Below are 18,910 nucleotides of genomic sequence, written 5' to 3' on the forward strand. Positions count from 1 at the left end.
CCATCACAAATATGTATTCAGCACTGCAGAACTCGAGGTTTAGTATTTGGACCTTCTGTGATGTGCTGTTGGCTGCCAAGCGCTGAAGTGATTCCTCACCAGGCTGCAGCTAGCGGGCTGATAATAATACATTCAACTTAAAGCTGCTCCCCGAGGGGCGTCCTGTGTTGGCTCGCAGCAAAGGTGAAGGCATTACACAGTTAGATATGTCAGTACTAGTTAGGGAGCTTTATGCTTCAGGAGCAGGATATACTAAGGATATGTAGAATAAAAACACACTGTGGAGTGCACTCTATGGCAGATACACAGGGAGCATAAGTCAGGCTGTAACAGAACAGGTTATCGTCGCTGTCAGGCGGAAACCTTGTATCTCCATTTTTTTATTTCTTTAGGTCATAAAAATGATGATCAGAATATTTGGTGATATCATCAAAGTGCCCCAACGGGAGTGACCAAACCTGATCATACAAATGCTGATGATCACCCTTAGCATGTTGGTGGGTTTTACAAATATTACATCTAAAACCAAGTAACTCCATATAGAAAGATCTTCATGATATAGCTAATGCATGTATCTGATATACATATAAAAGACTAATGCTGTTAATCTATTGAAAACGTTTAAAATACTTGTTTTTACTTGTATTTTTGGGGGAAAACCAATACAAATGTTACGTTTTAATAAATACATGCCGGAAAAACAGGTAAGAGAACTCGGAAGGTTTTCTACTTTGTCAAAAAAACATGTATTTCTGAATTATTGGGATGAATTCACCCTCCGTGCAATGTGCACAAGTAATGCCTGTATGGCAGTAATCCCTAATATCTAAGAAAAAAACTGGCACATGCTTCAACAAAATCCCTTTACTCTGTTTCACCACATGAAATGAGTGCAGTTGCAGTCTGTCATGGATTAGGTCTGCCATTACACCGGGAGAGTTTTTTAATTTTTAATTTCCAGAAGTAATCGGTAACTGGATTTGCTCATACAAGGTTTCTGCCCTAAAGGAGATTATACTTAAGGACATTTAGAAAAGTGAGATCTGGTTGGAGAAAGTCTGTGAGCTTCATCTGACCCCCAGTGCACGTGACATGACTGTAAGTGCAAAGCTTCATTTGTTTGTGCCGTACGTGCGAATGACAAATCAGTGAAGCGTAACTGTGAGATATGCAGATCAGAGAGTGGAAAGAGTATCTGACGGACACACACACACACACACACACACACACACACACACACACACACACACACACACACACACACACACACACACACACACACACACACACACACACACACACACACACACACACACACACACACACACACACACACACACACACACACACACACACACACACACACACACACACACACACACACACACACACACACACACACACACACACACACACACACACACACACACACACACACACACACACACACACACACACACACACACACACACACACACACACACACACACACACACACACACACACACACACACACACACACACACACACACACACACACACACACAGTGAATGACCTTGAACTGGAACTTTCACAGTATCGAGCTTCCTCATCTGCATAAGTAATTCAAGTTGTCGCCTCGCATGCCGGTCATTGATTGTAACGTGATCAGGGATCGGACTGCGTAGGTGGAGGCGGTCATTCATCGCCGAGGAATTTAGCAAGTCCATCTTTTAACGGATTGTGTTTTATCCGCAAGATTTCATTCAGGAAAGATTTACAAGTTTGTGTAAAATCAATATGAAGCAGGAACAGGTCTAATCATTCCTGCTGTTCATGCTAAAGTGAGCCTTTTAGTACTAAACGTCTTGTGTCCGCAGTGCAGCTGTACAGGGAAACAGTGTCCAGGGAGACAAATAAGACATATCTCACTAAAGACTGGAATGAGGACTGAGTCTTTTGTCCCCTATCACTTAGACTTTAAGCAAGTAAGGAATTACTGTCTTAATGGCAAGTACAACCCGGACACAGCAAGCAGAATCTTTTTCTATGTTCATATTGGAACCTGATTATTGTGCTAATCATAGTTAGAAAGATATAATGACTCAGGCAAAGTTGTGTTTTTAAATTGAAAATATTAAAGCCCTCCAAATCCCAGCTTGCATACTTCATAAATGAGATTTCAATGTTCTTTTTTAATTATAAAGCAGTTCAAGGTGCTATATAACTAGAAGTATTAGTATTAGAATGGTGAAAATGCTCAGGGCCTGTATTCAGAAACTATGCTGCCAAGGCTTTGGTTAGGCCAGGCAGGTGCAGAGGATGTTAGAGGGGAAGGGGCTCGAATGCAGAAAAGGGCACACTGATAATATATAATTAATTATAATAATAATTTAATAAAAATATGCATGGAATGACTGTGTTAAAGACATTTTGAAATGTTTGCATTTAAAACAAAACTATGACTAAGTTGGTTCAAACACTACTTCATGACAGTTAGTTATCATGTGAGGAGATCTCCGCTGACAGAGATGCACTTCCTCTCAGGTTCATCTCTTACCACCATTCACATTCTCACACACACACACACACACACACACACACACACACACACACACACACACACACACACACACACACACACACACACACACACACACACACACCACACACACACACACAACACACACACACACACACACACACACACACACACACACACACACACACACACACACACACACACACACACACACACACACACACACACACACACACACACACACACACACACACACACACACACACACACACACACACACACACACACACACACTTAAAACTGCAATCTGCATTCTGATTGGCTAAAGCACTTCTGTGTAGAAAATTCTGTGTGATGATTGGCTTGGGACTTTTGTGTCGTTAACCCTTGGTGAACTGGGTTACAAAACCAAACATTATAAATGATATTTGACAAAAAGTGCACTTGTTTTAATAGGAGGGCAACAGGGCAGGTGCTCAAGCTTTAGGGTCTATCTGTGAATGTGCCTGGGTAAGGCGATATCACAAATATCCATGTTTTTTTCATCATGATACTAGTTATCTAGTAGAAGTTTGAATCAGGACATAAGCATTATAAGGCCCCTTTAACAAATAACTAACAACCAAAGAATACTTTTTTTTTTAAATAACAAATTATTTTCTTTATAAACTCATCAGTCAATATTTGACGTCAAGAATAGTGTCCTGAAATGTGTTGTTTTTATTAATATATTAATGTTCTAGTAGTAAACCAAATTACAAGTTGGAATGGGGAAATTAGCAAAATATGTGCCCGCTAACAAATACACAAGGCTGCAGCTAACAACCAAGGGCTGAGGGTTAGGGGTCAATGTTTGAGGTCACGAATAACGTTCTAAAAGTGTTATCCTCAAATGTGATGTTTTTTCTTTTTGATCAACAGCCTAAATATGAAACACACAGAAACAACAATTTGCACTAGTGAGAATCTTGACCATTTTTGCTTAATTTAAGGAACATGAAATATCATCAAACTGTCTATCAACTAATCAACGATGTGTTCCATCTCTGCAAATATGTATTCATGTTTACTCCAAATGACCATGAATGCTGAACACAGTTTAGCACTCGGGCACCTCGTAGGCGAAATGAAATCAGTTGCCTCTGTGCCCAACTTTTAGCAACATTCTTGTAATTTCCTCCACACAGGGAAACTAGCTGGTAAGGGACATGTTTATCTATAATAACAATCTCCAGCTCCATTTCCCTGTGCCTAGTCTGTGGCTCTCCGGCAGCGAGTGCTTTAGAGGTCTGACTGGGCAAAGATGGGAGGGGCGATAGTAAAAACCATCATAGCTCCACACCGCTCTCCATCATTATATCGTTTACAGCTTTGCCTTTGCGCTGCTCCACACCATTGTCTATGCATCACCACTGGAAGCTAGTCGGCCTTACCTCTGTGCGACATTTCTCCTCCGCCTGAGAGGAAATGAAAAGTGTTGTGCCAGCTGGGCTTTACATCTGCTTTCAAGCCGAGTTTCCACCACCAGCACATTACACATTTTCAAGGAAGGCTAACCACAAGTATTGGCACTGCTATTGTTTTCTCCCCTTGTTCTTTCTGGCAAACACAACACTATCATCGCTTCGAATGCAATCCTGCCACGTGTGCAGCCTGGTGGGATTTGCCGTCACTTTAAATCACTAGAGCATGCACAAACTGAGATGGGGTGTGGGTAGAAAAAAGAACACTCCTGGATTGAGCTGAATTGAATGCACATGAAGAGGAAAACAGAGTTGTTAGGCGAGATGCATGCAGAGAATTCAGGCTCATTTAGGGAGCTGGAAAGACCTGTCTGCTAGTTAATGACAATATTCGTGCGTGTGCAGTTCAGGGGATGTGACAGAATCAGGTTAAGGACTTAGAGGGAATAAAACATCATGCCACTTCAGCAGGGTGACTTTCACAGCAGAGCGAAGCTGGTGTGAATCCACGAGCTAACGATAATGAGTGTGCAGTATTCTTTTATTTCTCCTACAAAAAAGCACACCCTCTGTATTTGATCTGTAACAACATCACTACAGTGCGTCTTATAACTCCAAGCGCAAGACAAGTCTTATCAGAACTACATAACAACTTATAGTACAACTACTCATTGACAATTTCATGTTGCGCCCCTTTTTTCATGAATAAGTCATCAGACCCCCACTATTCCCCCTCGGCTTATTGATCATTCTGCCTCCTCCATGGTCCTGTAAAACCAACTGAAGTGTTTATGGGAGATAAGAGGCAAAGGAGGGCCAATAACTCCTTTTATCACCCCACGTTCTGCGTTCAGGGCCGTTTTTACGGGTGAATTTTGCTGAAGACAAATTCTTAATTAGAGAATTTTGTGGATTCGGCTTCGGAGGCCTAATGGAAGAATACAATAATCACCTAAAGCATCCGCAGGATTGCTTGTTGGCGTGCTTTGTTACGACGTCTTGTAGCACAGATGAGAAAACAGGCTTGATTTGTTTCGTGAAGAACTATCAATGAATAAGGCTTTTCTTTTGCGAGGCATGTAGGTGTGATGCTGTTTGTCTAGACGAGTCGGAGTCCTTTGGAAATTAGTTCAGTGTATTGATTTTCTCCAGGGCTTACCTTTATTAAAGGAGTCTACCTTGTCAATGGAAATGCAATGTTTAGTCCCGAGATTATTTTTAGTAGTCGACAAGTTTGTCAAAGAAAAATATATACTTTACTTCTATAGCCAATAAATCCTTCTTTGATTGGGTACCATGCTCTAAATACACGGCGTGATTGAGGGAAACTAGCTTTCATTTTAATCAGCCAACTTATTGTAGCAGACATGTTTTACCAGAGCAGAGCGGATAATGACTGGGATCCTGTGTTCCCCGTCGCCTGCCTATTAACTGAGTAAATGGGCGAAAATTAATTACTAATTTTCCCAGACGGTGGGAGAGGGACATCGTCCTTGATTGCATAATTTACAAACTCCATAATTATCTCAACTCCATAGCAACAATGAAGAAAGGCTAGATACCTTTCTCTAGCAGGCTCTCCTTGAGCACACTTTACTGTGGTGAGAAAATGTGTCCGCACCTCTCACCTGAATTCTGCTTCAAAGAATGGAACACAGAATTACAGTTCCTGAGGTGAGTCCAAACTCAATTTGGAAAACAGCAGAACAATAGAACATCTGTCAAGAAGTGAGATGCCACCCTCCCGTTCCCGCTAATCAGCCCTCGCAGTAAATCCTAGATTAACCATCTTTGACTTCATTTAGATAGAGGATTGTTTTGGGGTTTGCCTGATTATATCTGTCTGGAGCACACACCATGCGTCTATTGGTATTTAACAAAGATTAGTTTTAAATTGATGATTAACCTTTGTAATCCTGCGTGCATATTGAAAATGGCTTGCTTGTCTTTACCACAGCCACACAAAAGAGAAGCCGCATTATCGTTGGGGGGAAATCGAGGAGCAAATGAGGCGGCATTATCTGCACGCCTGGATAATGAAGAGGAATCTTCCGACTACAGAGCAAGCTTATAATAATACACCCCAACAGATGAATTCTCATACGTTCTTAGCGTGAATCTTTTAATAAAACTTCACTGTGACCCTGACAAGCAATTGCAGTCATTAACGTACGATGAGGCAGAGTTTACATGTGGGAATGAGAGGCTGACAATGTTTAGATGGCTGTATTAGGGAGTAATCAGAAATGAGTCATTTACCCAGATGTAACTCCAACTGGGGAGGTAATGGTTTCATTTGCTGGGCAATGAGTTTTCTTACGTGGCATGCTCCTTGCATTAAATCACAGGCGAACTGCATCTGTTGCTCTGGAAATCACTAATGCCAAGAAACATATGAAGAAAACTCTTTAGTAGAACTCAATTCAAAGCTCTTCTCTAGGGATCTTACCACTTTGAGGAAAATAATAGACATAAGTTTACAGAATTTCACTGGTTTAGAGAGCAAATGATTAATGACTGATTTCTAGAAAGATCAGAGCAATACAAAATATGTCTGCCACACAGAACCAGAAGGCCTTGTACTAAGGTTTACAAAATGTATACTTTTTAGATACAAATCCTACTCATTGTGCCTTTATTGTTCAAGTGTTACTGATACTGATTCATTTTCTACAGATTGACCAATCAGTTCAAATATATGGGCTCAGAACAGTCTCATAATACACACATGCACACAGAAGGATTCACACTTGTATTTCATGATCCGCAAAAGGATTCACACTTGTATTTCCGGATCCACACTTGTGTTTTTCAATGCACACACAAATGTGTTCCGTTTCATATACATGTAAATAAAATCCAAATACAGAAAAAAGTTTTACATATGTATTTTTGATCCTCACATATTTGTTTTCCGTTTAAAACCTCTGCACCTGCAAACACAAACCGCTTTCTGTGCACGGATCGCTGTGCATTCGTGTGTAGGTTTTTTGAGACTCCCCTGACGGTCAGCCGATTCGTACTTGTATTTTTTTCTATCTATAGCCAATCAGATGTCTCCTCAATTCTAAGCCAATCACATGAGCGCGCCCCCACGAGGGTAGATTTATTGCGTTCATGACACTTCATATACGCATTTTGCGTATTCAGCTCGCTAAACAGAGGGCGGAGCTTCAGGTGATCATGCAGAGCTGCTTGTCTCCGTCAGACTCAGCAGCTGATCTGATCTCTCTCTCGCGTCCGGTTACACTTCACTCGCGTTTATGTCCATATCGATCAGATCCAGCTCTCCTGATCGGCCTTTATAGAGAGCACCGATCAAACTATTAAGAGTGAATATCGGCCGATAATGACCGGCGGGGCTCCCCCCCGTTGACAGTTCACTGTCTAGCACTGGCTTCGTAGTGCACTGATCGATTAGGCTAAGCTAACCTGTAGCTGCTCCCTCCACATTCACAACAACTTCATACAGACATAAATAAAGCTGTATTCGCCACACAGGAAACACACATTTAAAACGGTTTTGCCTGCCGTTTTTGTGTACACAAGCATTCATCAATGGTTCGGAAAGTGGCGCTGTACCTTAATAATATAAAGGCTTGTATTTGCGTGCATTTGCCTGTTCGGAAAGTGGCAATGTACTGAGAGTGGAGGTGTCCTGAGATTAGCGCCTGCAGGCAGGCTCCATGGACCTGTCAGCTCCCGACTGCGCAAAATGCGTACATGAAGCGCTACGTCATGAATGCAAGAAATCTACCCTCGTGGGGGCGCGCTCATGTGATTGGCTTAGAATTGAGGAGACATCTGATTGGCTATAGATAGAAACAATTACAAGTACGAATCGGCTGACCGTCAGGGGAGTCTCAAAAAACCCACACACGAATGCACAGCGATCCGTGCACAGAAAGCGGTTTGTGTTTGCAGGTGCAGCGGTTTTAAACGGAAAACAAATATGTGAGGATCAAAAATACACATGTACAACTTTTATCTGTATTTAGATTTTATTTACATGTATATGAAACGGAACACATTTGTGTGCATTGAAAAACACAAGTGTGGATCCGGAAATACAAGTGTGAATCCTTCTGTGGATCATGAAATACAAGTGTGAATCCTTCTGTGTGCATGTGTGTATTATGAGACTGTTCTGAGCCCATAACAACGAACCAAATAAGCTCTGTGGCAAACACACGTTTATGGAACTTAACACATTTTGTTCAGCAGGATAACCTCCACATATCAAAACTACTTAGTGATTTTTTTAAGTGTCAATGCAATCGGTAGAAAATAAAACCCAATGTAATGCTATCAATGAGCAACATCACTATCACATGGCTACATAAACCAACCGCTAAGCTAAAGGCGGCTAATGTTGGTCGTGATGGTGTTTAGTAGTTTCATTTAGACACTTGTTAGCAATCGCCGTTTTTTTTTACAAGTTTCGGACATTCACGAGTGAAGTCTCTACTGACGTATTTGATGTCTTAGAACATAACAAAATGTTAAGCTAGTGTTAACTACTGACCTTATTTCAGGCTTTTCACCACAAACACGTTCAAAACACTATTGACTTGGAGACAGGGGAACAAGAAGTATTTTCCGGTATTTAAATCTTAATTACTGAACCAGTCCAATCTCTTTAATAACCTCTACTCTCCTCTTCAAAGTTGTAAACCTGAGATTTCAGAGCCATTGCGGACAACAGCCAAAAGCACCATCTCTCTACGCTATTGTGATGAAATGAGGATGGTGAATAATAAACCCTGGATCCCTGACATCAAATGTGATACCTAATCCCACTGTGCTTCGGAGCAAATCACAGTCCACACCTTGTAATCCTTATATGATGTAAAGAGGAAGCCCTGTGACGAAAACTCATTCCGTAGTGAGGGGCTAAATCTGTCTGATGTGTGTCGGGCCGAGAACTCCGAGTTATCCTGTTTAGCTGGGAACCTTTTTATCAGAACATCATTATTTGAACCAAGAAAAAGATTAAAAAACGATACCCTGTGTGATATCTAACTGTGAGCAAATATATAACAAGGTCCCAGTAGAACAAGTCCTTCCAAAAGAGGAATATTCAAACACAAATACATTTAACATGTATTTTGCATGCATGAAATATTGACTTGACACTCAAATGAAGTCGTTCCATCTACAGTGATACATAAATACTGGAGCAAAGCTTTGAACAAAATGCATAGAAAATAAATCATCTTCTTATGGTAGTGAGAGAAATTGCTTTTATATATTTTTTAAGCAAATTATTTTTAAATCAGATTTACAGTCATTTACTGAGCTCCCAATTAAGAGATAATGTGCCTTTTGGGGCTTGTTTGCCGAAATGACAAACTAAAAGCAAATATCAAAATAGTCATCATTATCCTCTTACACCCAAATTAGCACCGCACATGATTATTAACTGGTCAAACAATAAACACTCGATGCTAAACGTGCTGAACAGCTGCTCCACACATACTGTAGATTTGTGAATATGACAAAGGATGTAATTACAAGATTAGAGCGAGGAAACAAATATGCTATCGACTAACATGGAAAACAACATGGGGGAATCAAAAGGGAGATAATCTGCATGTCTGCGATATCTGAGGGAGTTTAAAATGCTGCTTTCATTAACAGATCCAAGCTGATTCAATCTTAATATCCCCGGATAATAACACCGTACACTGTCACAAACACTTTAGGAACTAATGCAGAGCAGATTATCAAACTCCTAAAAAACAAACTGAATAAACAAAACATCAGCCATTATTACAATCCGTGGTTTTGAATGTAGGTCACATGACAGGGCAGACAACAGAACTCCACACTTCACACCAAAACCCCAGGATATTAATTGTGATGAAGAAATGCAGAATTGTCTTCAGTAACACATAGGATTTGAGTTTAAATGCAAGTATACCGTTTTTGAGAGCTGTGTACTATTCATGGATATTTTAATATCTTATATTCCTTTTATGAGAAGTAAGATTTGAATTAAAACAGGAAAATGGGGCACTTCGGAAGACACCTTGTTTATGTGAGGTCAGTAACAACATCATCAATTGCATTAACGCGAGACATACAGGCAAAACTGGTCTTTTGAAGAAACCAATTAGATGTCTTCTTTGATCGGAAAGAATAGTGGACCAATATGGTGTTTATTTCTGTAACTTTCTTTATTTGTGTCTGTAGATTTATCTTAAATTCCCCCAGGCTTAGATAATGTCTCATTTGCATATATAAACGAGCAAGTCAGCTTACTTGCATATATTTTAAGGCTCAACATTTGTTTTTTATTATTTGTTATGAATACAGTGAGCCAGATACAGTATCTCCACAACACCAACATTACACACTCAAAACGTTCCAATTTTATTCCGCTCGATCTGCTGAATCTTTTTACATCTGTTCACATATCATTCATAGCCTGATTTATATCTCAATTTAATTCTAAAAACATTCTGAATATTCTATAATCTTTTACTGTGACTACATAATGATCTCATTATGTCTACATCCTGACTTTTTAATGACATCAATATGACTACATTCTGACTAAAGTCTGACTTCATACAGAATAATTATCTTCATGTAAGTAATCAACCTTATGGTGAATTACTTCTTTTTTTGTCACCTGTTCCTCTCTCTTTTTCACTAATACACAATCAATTTTGTGACATTAAATCTTTGCTTTTTAATATTGATTATTACATCTTATATATATAGTTTAGTAACAATGCTTTGTGTGAGCTCATGTGCAAAAGGAGAACATCCAAGACAGAGAAACAGTGTGTTTCAAAGTTCAATTTCAAGTTCCTGATTGGCCGTATTCCCCTGAGATGGGAAAAAGATCTACGCCCGTCTTGGCGTCTTCGCTCCAGCCAAGATGAACAGTCTCATTGGTGGTCAGGAGGGCTGCCAGACTCTCCGACAGTAAGCGGGCCTGAGACATCATTAGCACTGGTCAGATGGCTTTTTCTGCCTGGGACCTATCCATGTGTGTGTGAGGCATTGTCAAAACGTACTGTTAACACTATCTATTTGTAAAACTCCTTGGTAACCCTGAATACTAGCTAACCCTAACCCTAAGGGCTAAAGGTTTTGTTCTAAAGGACACTGAGAGGTCGTTATTTTTATCTCCTCTATGTTCAGCCCTGAAATCAAAGCACAGATGCTTTTGTAACGGCTGTGACCTTCCCACAATAAACCTGAATCAATGTCTATAAAGATAACATTTCATATTTAGACAAACCCAGATCTTCGCCTTTAGAGCAAATGTCAAACAATGCTTCTGGTGGTGGCGGGAGCTCCGGCCGATGCATGACATTTTGTTCTCAAGATTATTTAGCTGCTGCTTTGACATGACTACCGGTGATAAAGAAAAAAAGTGGAAGCAGACGAAGGACATCAACAGCTAAAGCTGTCATAAAGCTGAATAGCATTACCCTTTGTGTCATTTTTTTCAAAATGACTGACAAACACTTGATCTTTTTTTAATAGGATCCAACAGTAATCTGACTCTTGAAATTGCAAAACTTTCATACTTATTAAATTATCCATATGAATAGGAAAAGGTCTAAAGAAATCATTAAATTAAAATGTTACTTAAACAGTCTGCTTGGCGTCAGACCGATGACTGTCAATATTTCAGAAACTGTGAAAATCTCATTCTCTGTTAACTCTCCATTCCTTAGCCTCACAAAAAAAAGTGAAGGCAACAACTCATAAATAAATTGGTTCATATGGAATAGGGCCATCTGAATCAAAACAAATCTTCCTCCACATGACGGGGTCAGGATCTCTCGGCGGCGACAGACACCGTTAATCTGACAAATATGACAAGACATGGGTGTGTGATCTAAAACACATATGGATATTTGAATCATGATGAGCGACGAGGCTGACATGTGCCTGCTCGTGTGAGGCGGGCAGAGAACAAAGGTAATGAATACATAACTTAGCCAGTCATCAAGGTGACGGATGAATCTGCTTCATAACACACTTTCTCCAACATCTTGATGAAAAAGAGGCAGGTGCCACCACCCTTCGCTGTCCCTTCTTTTATCCATTGTCCTTATTATTTTGGAATGGCAGTAAATGAAGCAGGAAAAAGATGTGTGGCTCTGTCATCCTGCCTTTAATAAGGCTTTTGATGATGAAGACGTAGCTCCCATGCGCCTAGCATTGACAGCTCCGATACAGCGTTTTAATACTGTGCTGTTGGTGCACAAGGTGGGTATCAGCCCCCGAACATATGGACCAAGGTGGCCCTCTGCACTATGGATCGCTGCCTGCTGCACACTCATGAATTATGGAATTCGGCACAAATATGCAAATGTGGGCATTAGCCTAGTTATGCCCCTGTACTGTAAGTTACAGTGACTTATCTATTATGTATGAATCGAGGGTGGGAGTGAAGAGGTCCTGGCAGCTCCATGGCCCTCTCTCAGCTGCTCACTTTCTTATCTCATTTTTTCTCAAAATGACAAATAGCAGGGGATGTAGCTCTAACACGCTAGCTTTACGCAGCAACACATCTCCTCAGACTTGAGAGAATTAGAGCTTGCTTCCATGCTCGATTGCCAAGCTACTTAAAATAACAATGAATTTAGGAAGATACATCTTCCGGAAGATACATCGAGGAATAAGCATGAAGTTGTTTCTAATCCTCCAATTTCCCCCCAAAAGGCTGATATGAAATGCAGGTCTGATCAGTAATCAGTCCACAGACGGGAGATCCAGCCAACTCTACAGGCACACACAAAATCAGCCTCTGTATGACATTACCATTATAATGCCGGATGAGTAATTATACTCGGGAAACCTAATCATAGCGGCGTAAATATCCAAAATCAAGGAGCCAGCAGAAGGTAGAATCCGGGAGGTCAAACGGCTCAGTGTGAAATCACACATATTCTGCTCAGGCCGAGCATGATGAAAACGTCGAGCCGCTCCAAGAGGAACAGAGAGATCATTAGCTCGGATCAAAGTCCATCATCAAGCACATGACAGATGACAACGTCTATTTAACAAGGTGCCCAGGATATAATAATACCTGTTCCTGCTGAACCCAGTCGCTATGGTAACAGCAGGAAGTAGAACAATGATCAGGCCCTAAAGACTCAGGACTAACATCACATAGCAAACACATAACCTGCACATTTATAGCCAGGCTTGAGAAATGTACACTGTAAATGTAAAATGGAATTCAAAGTCAAGTAAAGTCTTTCAGTGTGGTACATTACATTTGTAACACTTTTTCTGACATACGCTCTTATCCACTTCATAAGCAGAGGAGCAAAAATAAGTTAATCTCAGAGAATAAAACATAAATAAAGAAGGAAAAACTGAGAAATGTGCACAAAACTGACCCAATTCAAGCCGAGGAACTTTTGAGGAATTAATGCTCGACCCCTTCCCGTTAGGTCAAGCATGGGTAAGGGCAAGAATGAATGCTTTAAGCTTCCAGAGTTATATTCAAATTATTCTTTGGAAATATGAACTAGAATGAGACCGCAGCTATTTTGCAAATGAGGATGAAACCCTTTAAGTGCATCATTTAATTGTTTATGAAGTGTTGGAACTTCAGGGCTTTAGGTGGGCTGCCATTTGAAAGCAGTGTTGCTTTTAGATGCAGTTTTGCGGTTAGTAATGTTGATAATTGCCATTTGTTCTCCTTTCAAACACACATAATATAAGATTCCTGATTTCCCTCAGGAAAAATAAAGGTTTACCTTAATTTCTCCTGAGGGAAATTCCTATGCAGCAATGCGAAGAGCTGAGTGCAATTATAGTAAGTAATTTATCGTTAGCAATTCAAAGCACCATGTAGGATTTAGTAGCATCAAGCGATTCAATTGCAACCAACTTTTTCTGTGATGTTGCGATAAAGAAACTCAACAGTTAGTGTGGGCTTGTGATAACGCATGTATCTCCTGGATCTGAATCATGACATGGAAAGAATGTGTAGTGTAATGAAAGATCATAGAGTGCTTAAATCAAACGTGATACTAAGCAACAGCTGAAAACATTGTTTCCAGGTTGCGCTACCTTTGTGTTTTTAGTATTTCTAGTCCCTGTCCACAAATATTATAACAATCAAATAACAGCAAAGAATGTATGAAACAAAAATCGACAAAAATGAAGAAGTTGCTATCATTTAGAAAAACAACCTTTTGATTAATTGTAATTTTGATTCCCATTAAGACTTCAGCTCCGAAAGGAAGACCTTGAGATTACATCAAGCCCATTTTGTTTTACAGGTTCTTGCAAGAGAGATCTTTTATCTCCTCAGGTTGAGTCAGAGAACTCACAAAGAGAGAAATTCAAATAAATGATTTTTGCATTTTTAACAAATACCTCTGTATGCCGATTCTTGGCCTTTTGAATTTCCCTTGCGTTGAGAAACTTGAAGAAAAGAAAGTGCACTTTTGTTCTTCAATTACACCCCCTCTTTGCTTTAGTGGAGCCAAACAGGACGAACTCCATCAAACAATACATAATAACAGGGAATTGCACACAAATAAACAGTCTCTACCCCCCCCCCCCCCTCCTCCTCCTCCTCCTTGTTCTATTCTTCCCACATGAAACTCTCCTCCTGACATTCCGGTGTAACATCCACTAACCCTGTATATGAATCCAGTCATGAATCACGGAGACACCTGGCGTTTTCTCTTTTGAAATCACAACACCTCCCTGGACTGCCATCATCTTTAAAAGTAGACTCGTAAACCGTTTCAGGAGAAATCCCACAGACCATGAAGCCTGCTGCCTCCCATCGAACTTTACCATTATTCACACATTCGTTCCCGGGACAAGAAAAGCAAACAATATCTGTCCCAGTTCATCTTCAGATAAACAGCCATTCATGTTGATTAGTCGGGTATGACAATAACGATGTCTCCCCCTCTTCGTACTGACCTGTGTTTTCCATCTGTATCCCACTTTTCAGACCAATTGAATTCATCACTAAAGGAAATGCCTTACGTTATGATTACTTATGCGTTCAATTTGTTACATTTATTATTTGTTGCCACTGTCACACACTTAACTTAGGTTAAGATTTGTGTTTAAATTGAGGTCATATGATCAATAGATGTTTGATATTGTGTGAATCTAAACTAAATGTCAGTACAATTAAAGTACAACCCAGCTCAGCACTGACCCAAAAGGTAATTGTGAGAACATTTACACCCCCACCCTCACTTTCAGCAGAATGGTTGCTAAGTGCTATAAAAACTGCAAAAGAATGGAACTATTTTAAACACCCACCAATTAAAGCCCACTTTTACACACGGGACGAGGCTGCTGCTGCTGCTGAGAGGTTTCATTTGAATTTCATCAGAGAACTTCGCTCAGGCAAACACCCAAGGGCGAAAAAACTTCAGTCGGAAACCGGATGAGGGCAAATGGGTTTGGAAGAACTCTACCAAAACCGTTGAGGCTCAGCCGGTGAAGGGCGTCAACCACAGGGTCGGTTGTTTGATCCCTGGCCCCTGCAGTCTAAATGTCGACTCGTTTAACCCCACATTTTTCTGTGGACATATCTACCGAATTGATGTGCATGGATAATAAGCTAGATAGCATGTAAACTAATGTAAATGCACTGAAAAAACTTAAATGTTGACTTTAATTAAATGTATTATGTCAACAGATTTAACATCACTGCATTAGGTTAGTTGAAAGCAATAATATTAAGATAAACTATAGTTCAACTTAACATTATTGCTTTCAACTAACCTAATACAGTGAATAAATTAAACAGTGACATTTTTTGACATAATACATTTAATTAAAGTCAACGGTTCAGTTTTTTCAGAGTGATCATGTTCTGTCAAAACGTGGAAACACTTATTATGCCTTTCTATTTGTTGTATTAACTCTTTAACCAGCAGCTATACCCGGCCCATGTGCATTTGGACCAACAACACAATGATAATTGATGCTAGAAGCGTTGTAATCACACACACACAGTAGGGACCCTCACCATGCTGCCATGCTTGGGGAGTTGGGAGTGAGGCTACCTGCCACTTTTAACATTGGAATTTCCTTTCAATTTTCATTAATTCAAGCTGCAGCCACACGAGGACGATAACGGTCGTATCCGCTACAGTTCTCTCTATCAGATAGACGGTTCGGCCACACGAGGCCAACAGGGAAACGCAGATAACGATAACGGGTCCCAAGGTGGATAGATCTGCGGACGAAACGCTCTGGGGGGGGCAAACGGCTCAGTGATTACACCCTATAACGATAATTTCCTGATAACAATGACGCAATAGCCCGCCTCTCCTGCTCACCCCCGCGTCTTTGCTGATGTGTTTCGCCAACAACCACAACCGAGTGTTTCAAGCCAGGTCCCAGTATCTCGAAGGACAGTGCACCCAGCAGGAGCCTCCAGCTAGATTTGATCGATATGGACATAAACGCGAGTGAAGTCTAATCGGAGAGGAGACACGGAGCTCTGCATGATCACCTGCAGCTCCGCCCGCTGTGATGGAGCGATGAGCGGAACAAAACACACACTTCAAGTTAGGTCATCACCCTTAGTTACCTCTCAAACTACCTAAACTAGTTATAAATATGTTTATTTTGACTGTCGGGTCACTCATTACTGGATCAGCCAGCTGCATGAGACCACGGATACTGACGTGCTGTCAGGAGAGGGGGGGGGGAAAGAGAGGCTCCGTCCTCCGTGTATTATTCTTATATGATTATATAGAGTCGTTATTCATTCGTTTTAAAGCTCAATAAATAACAAAGAAGACCATTGACCGGCACTTTTCTAATTTTGTCCGGAAGATTTCAACTTTAACGGACATGTTGACCGGCGAAACCCCACCTCTGCTGCTAAATCCAGCGCGGAGAATAAACAGAAGGGCAACCATGCATGCGCGAGAAGTCTTCTTCGCTGCTTTTGGTGTATTTTGTGGCGGAAGTACAGCGCCACTTACAGGCCCGGCATATGTACTACAGCGTCTCCAGCGGTTTGAGCTGTCTGTTGTGGAGGAGGACACGTTTCTGGTGCCTATTGCTTGTGGATGGAAGACTTTTTTGATAACGATTTCGGTTCGTTTCCGTCGTCCTCAGCCTTAGTTCCCCCTTCTCCCACAGGACTATGCGTTTTCAAACACCGTGTTATGCTATTGAAAAATGCTGCAGCTCAAGTAAGCCAACACCCACATGCTCATAATTAAAAGGTGAATTGCACAGCCTGTGGCAATTTGCATCCATTGACGTTAGCTGCTGGAATTTCATCAGGAGGGGGGGGGGGGGGAGAGGAACAATGCCACATCAAGACTGCACTTCACCGAGAACAGCAGTGCCAATTACCATTAGTTGCATTTGTTTGCTCTTTGAATGTATTCTTAAAAACATCCAGATACAGTCTTCTCATCCACTGCTCAGGCAGAACTGATGTCAGTTCGAATTTAAGATCTTATTTTAACTTCCTACATTCCAGCTCAAACTTTTATGGATGTTAAGCAGATCTCTAATGGCACAACCCCACAGGATCTAGTGGAGAGAGTGTTCTCCCGGGAGCTTATAAAGCTAATTTATTGGATGTAGCATTTTAATTAGTTAGATCAATACTCTATTACAGAGGATTTAAATGTGATCAGCAGGGAGAAGACAAGGCAACTCGTCTCACATGAATGAACGATACAAATGCCAGCTTGCTGCGAGGCGACACTGGATTTATTCTAGTTTAACAATTGAACAATTCATCGCCCGTGAACTAAAACAAAACATCCTTTTGTTGGAGGCTGGAGACTGAAGTGTTGCATAAAGGAATATCTCATATGTGTGTGTGTGAGGAATTCAGGAGCGACAAAGTACAATAATTCTGTAAAGGAAATGTGGTTACCTCGCACGGGGTGTCGGGGTTCGGTCGGCGTGTCTCTTAGGTCTGATCTGAGGAGCGGAGGATGAGGAGGATGATGCTGCTGAACCACGGAGCGCACTTGTGTCTCCCCGTCCACACAGAAGAAAAGCGTGCGTCGTCTCTCCTCCCGGACACTCTCATCACTGATGCATTGGAAAGCAGACACCACAGGAGACCTTGTTTATTCAAAGCAGATAACTCGAGTCCGTCTCCGCCTCGCGCAGAGCAGCCTGTGTTGGGGAGCGTGCGCCGAGTTGTACCGGAGCCGCCGCTTTGCGTACAGACTGGAGCAGCGGGGCGGAGCTGAGCGTCAGATGATCAGCAGCAAGGTGCTCCCTCACTGACACTCTGCACACCAGCCTGAGCAGAGCTGCCGTTAACACTTCACCACAGTAATCCCTTTATAATCATCTTCTTTCAGCTGTCATAAGACTGCAGATATGTGATCAGGTGATAACAATGTATTATTATATCAGCTTCTGATCAAAATCAACTGAATGTGCCTTATAACTGTATATAGTTCACATATCCCCAATAAATCTCTGAACAGTGATATTAACCTGCATGTTATCTGTTACGATAGGCTTGGTTTGTGATTACATGCAAGGGATTGGGTAATCAGTATACTGCTATCTTACAGTTACATTAAAAAAATATATATTAATAGCCTATTACAGTTATATTTCAAAAAGTTGGGGATTACTAGCAAGATCACAATGTTATTAAAAACCTAAAAAGAGCGTATAGTGTTTGTTGTAAAAGGATCGTATTTCTTCTTTGTAAAATGTACTGTTCTGGCAAATACTTTAATTGCAGAGGTGGGAGAAGTACTCAGATCGTTTACTTACAGTTTTTCTCGATTGCTAATACACTTTTTTTTTTTAAATTGCTCAGTTTCTCAGAACACTAAACACAATTCACAAAACCACACACCCAAAGTGCAAAACACCTCATTTCTCCTGCTAAGTGAAGAACTACACTCAAAACTACATAAACACTTACCAAATGCAAACTTTTGCATCAAATATCACACACTT

The 18,910-nt window shown here is 40.8% G+C and overlaps 1 protein-coding gene across 1 annotated transcript in view; it reads right to left on the reverse strand.

Moving 5' to 3' along the window:
* hs3st1l1 (heparan sulfate (glucosamine) 3-O-sulfotransferase 1-like1) overlaps nt 1–18,179 on the reverse strand; it is a 41,567-nt gene extending 23,388 nt beyond the window's left edge. Inside the window, exon 1 of the mRNA XM_034223901.1 lies at nt 17,856–18,179. The gene's annotated coding sequence lies outside the window, so the exon portion shown is untranslated. The remainder of the gene's footprint in view (nt 1–17,855) is intronic.
* Nucleotides 18,180–18,910: the final 731 nt, after the last annotated feature.

The sequence above is a fragment of the Gymnodraco acuticeps genome, unplaced genomic scaffold (assembly GCF_902827175.1).
Source record: "Gymnodraco acuticeps unplaced genomic scaffold, fGymAcu1.1, whole genome shotgun sequence".
Classification (NCBI taxonomy): Eukaryota; Metazoa; Chordata; class Actinopteri; order Perciformes; family Bathydraconidae; genus Gymnodraco; species Gymnodraco acuticeps.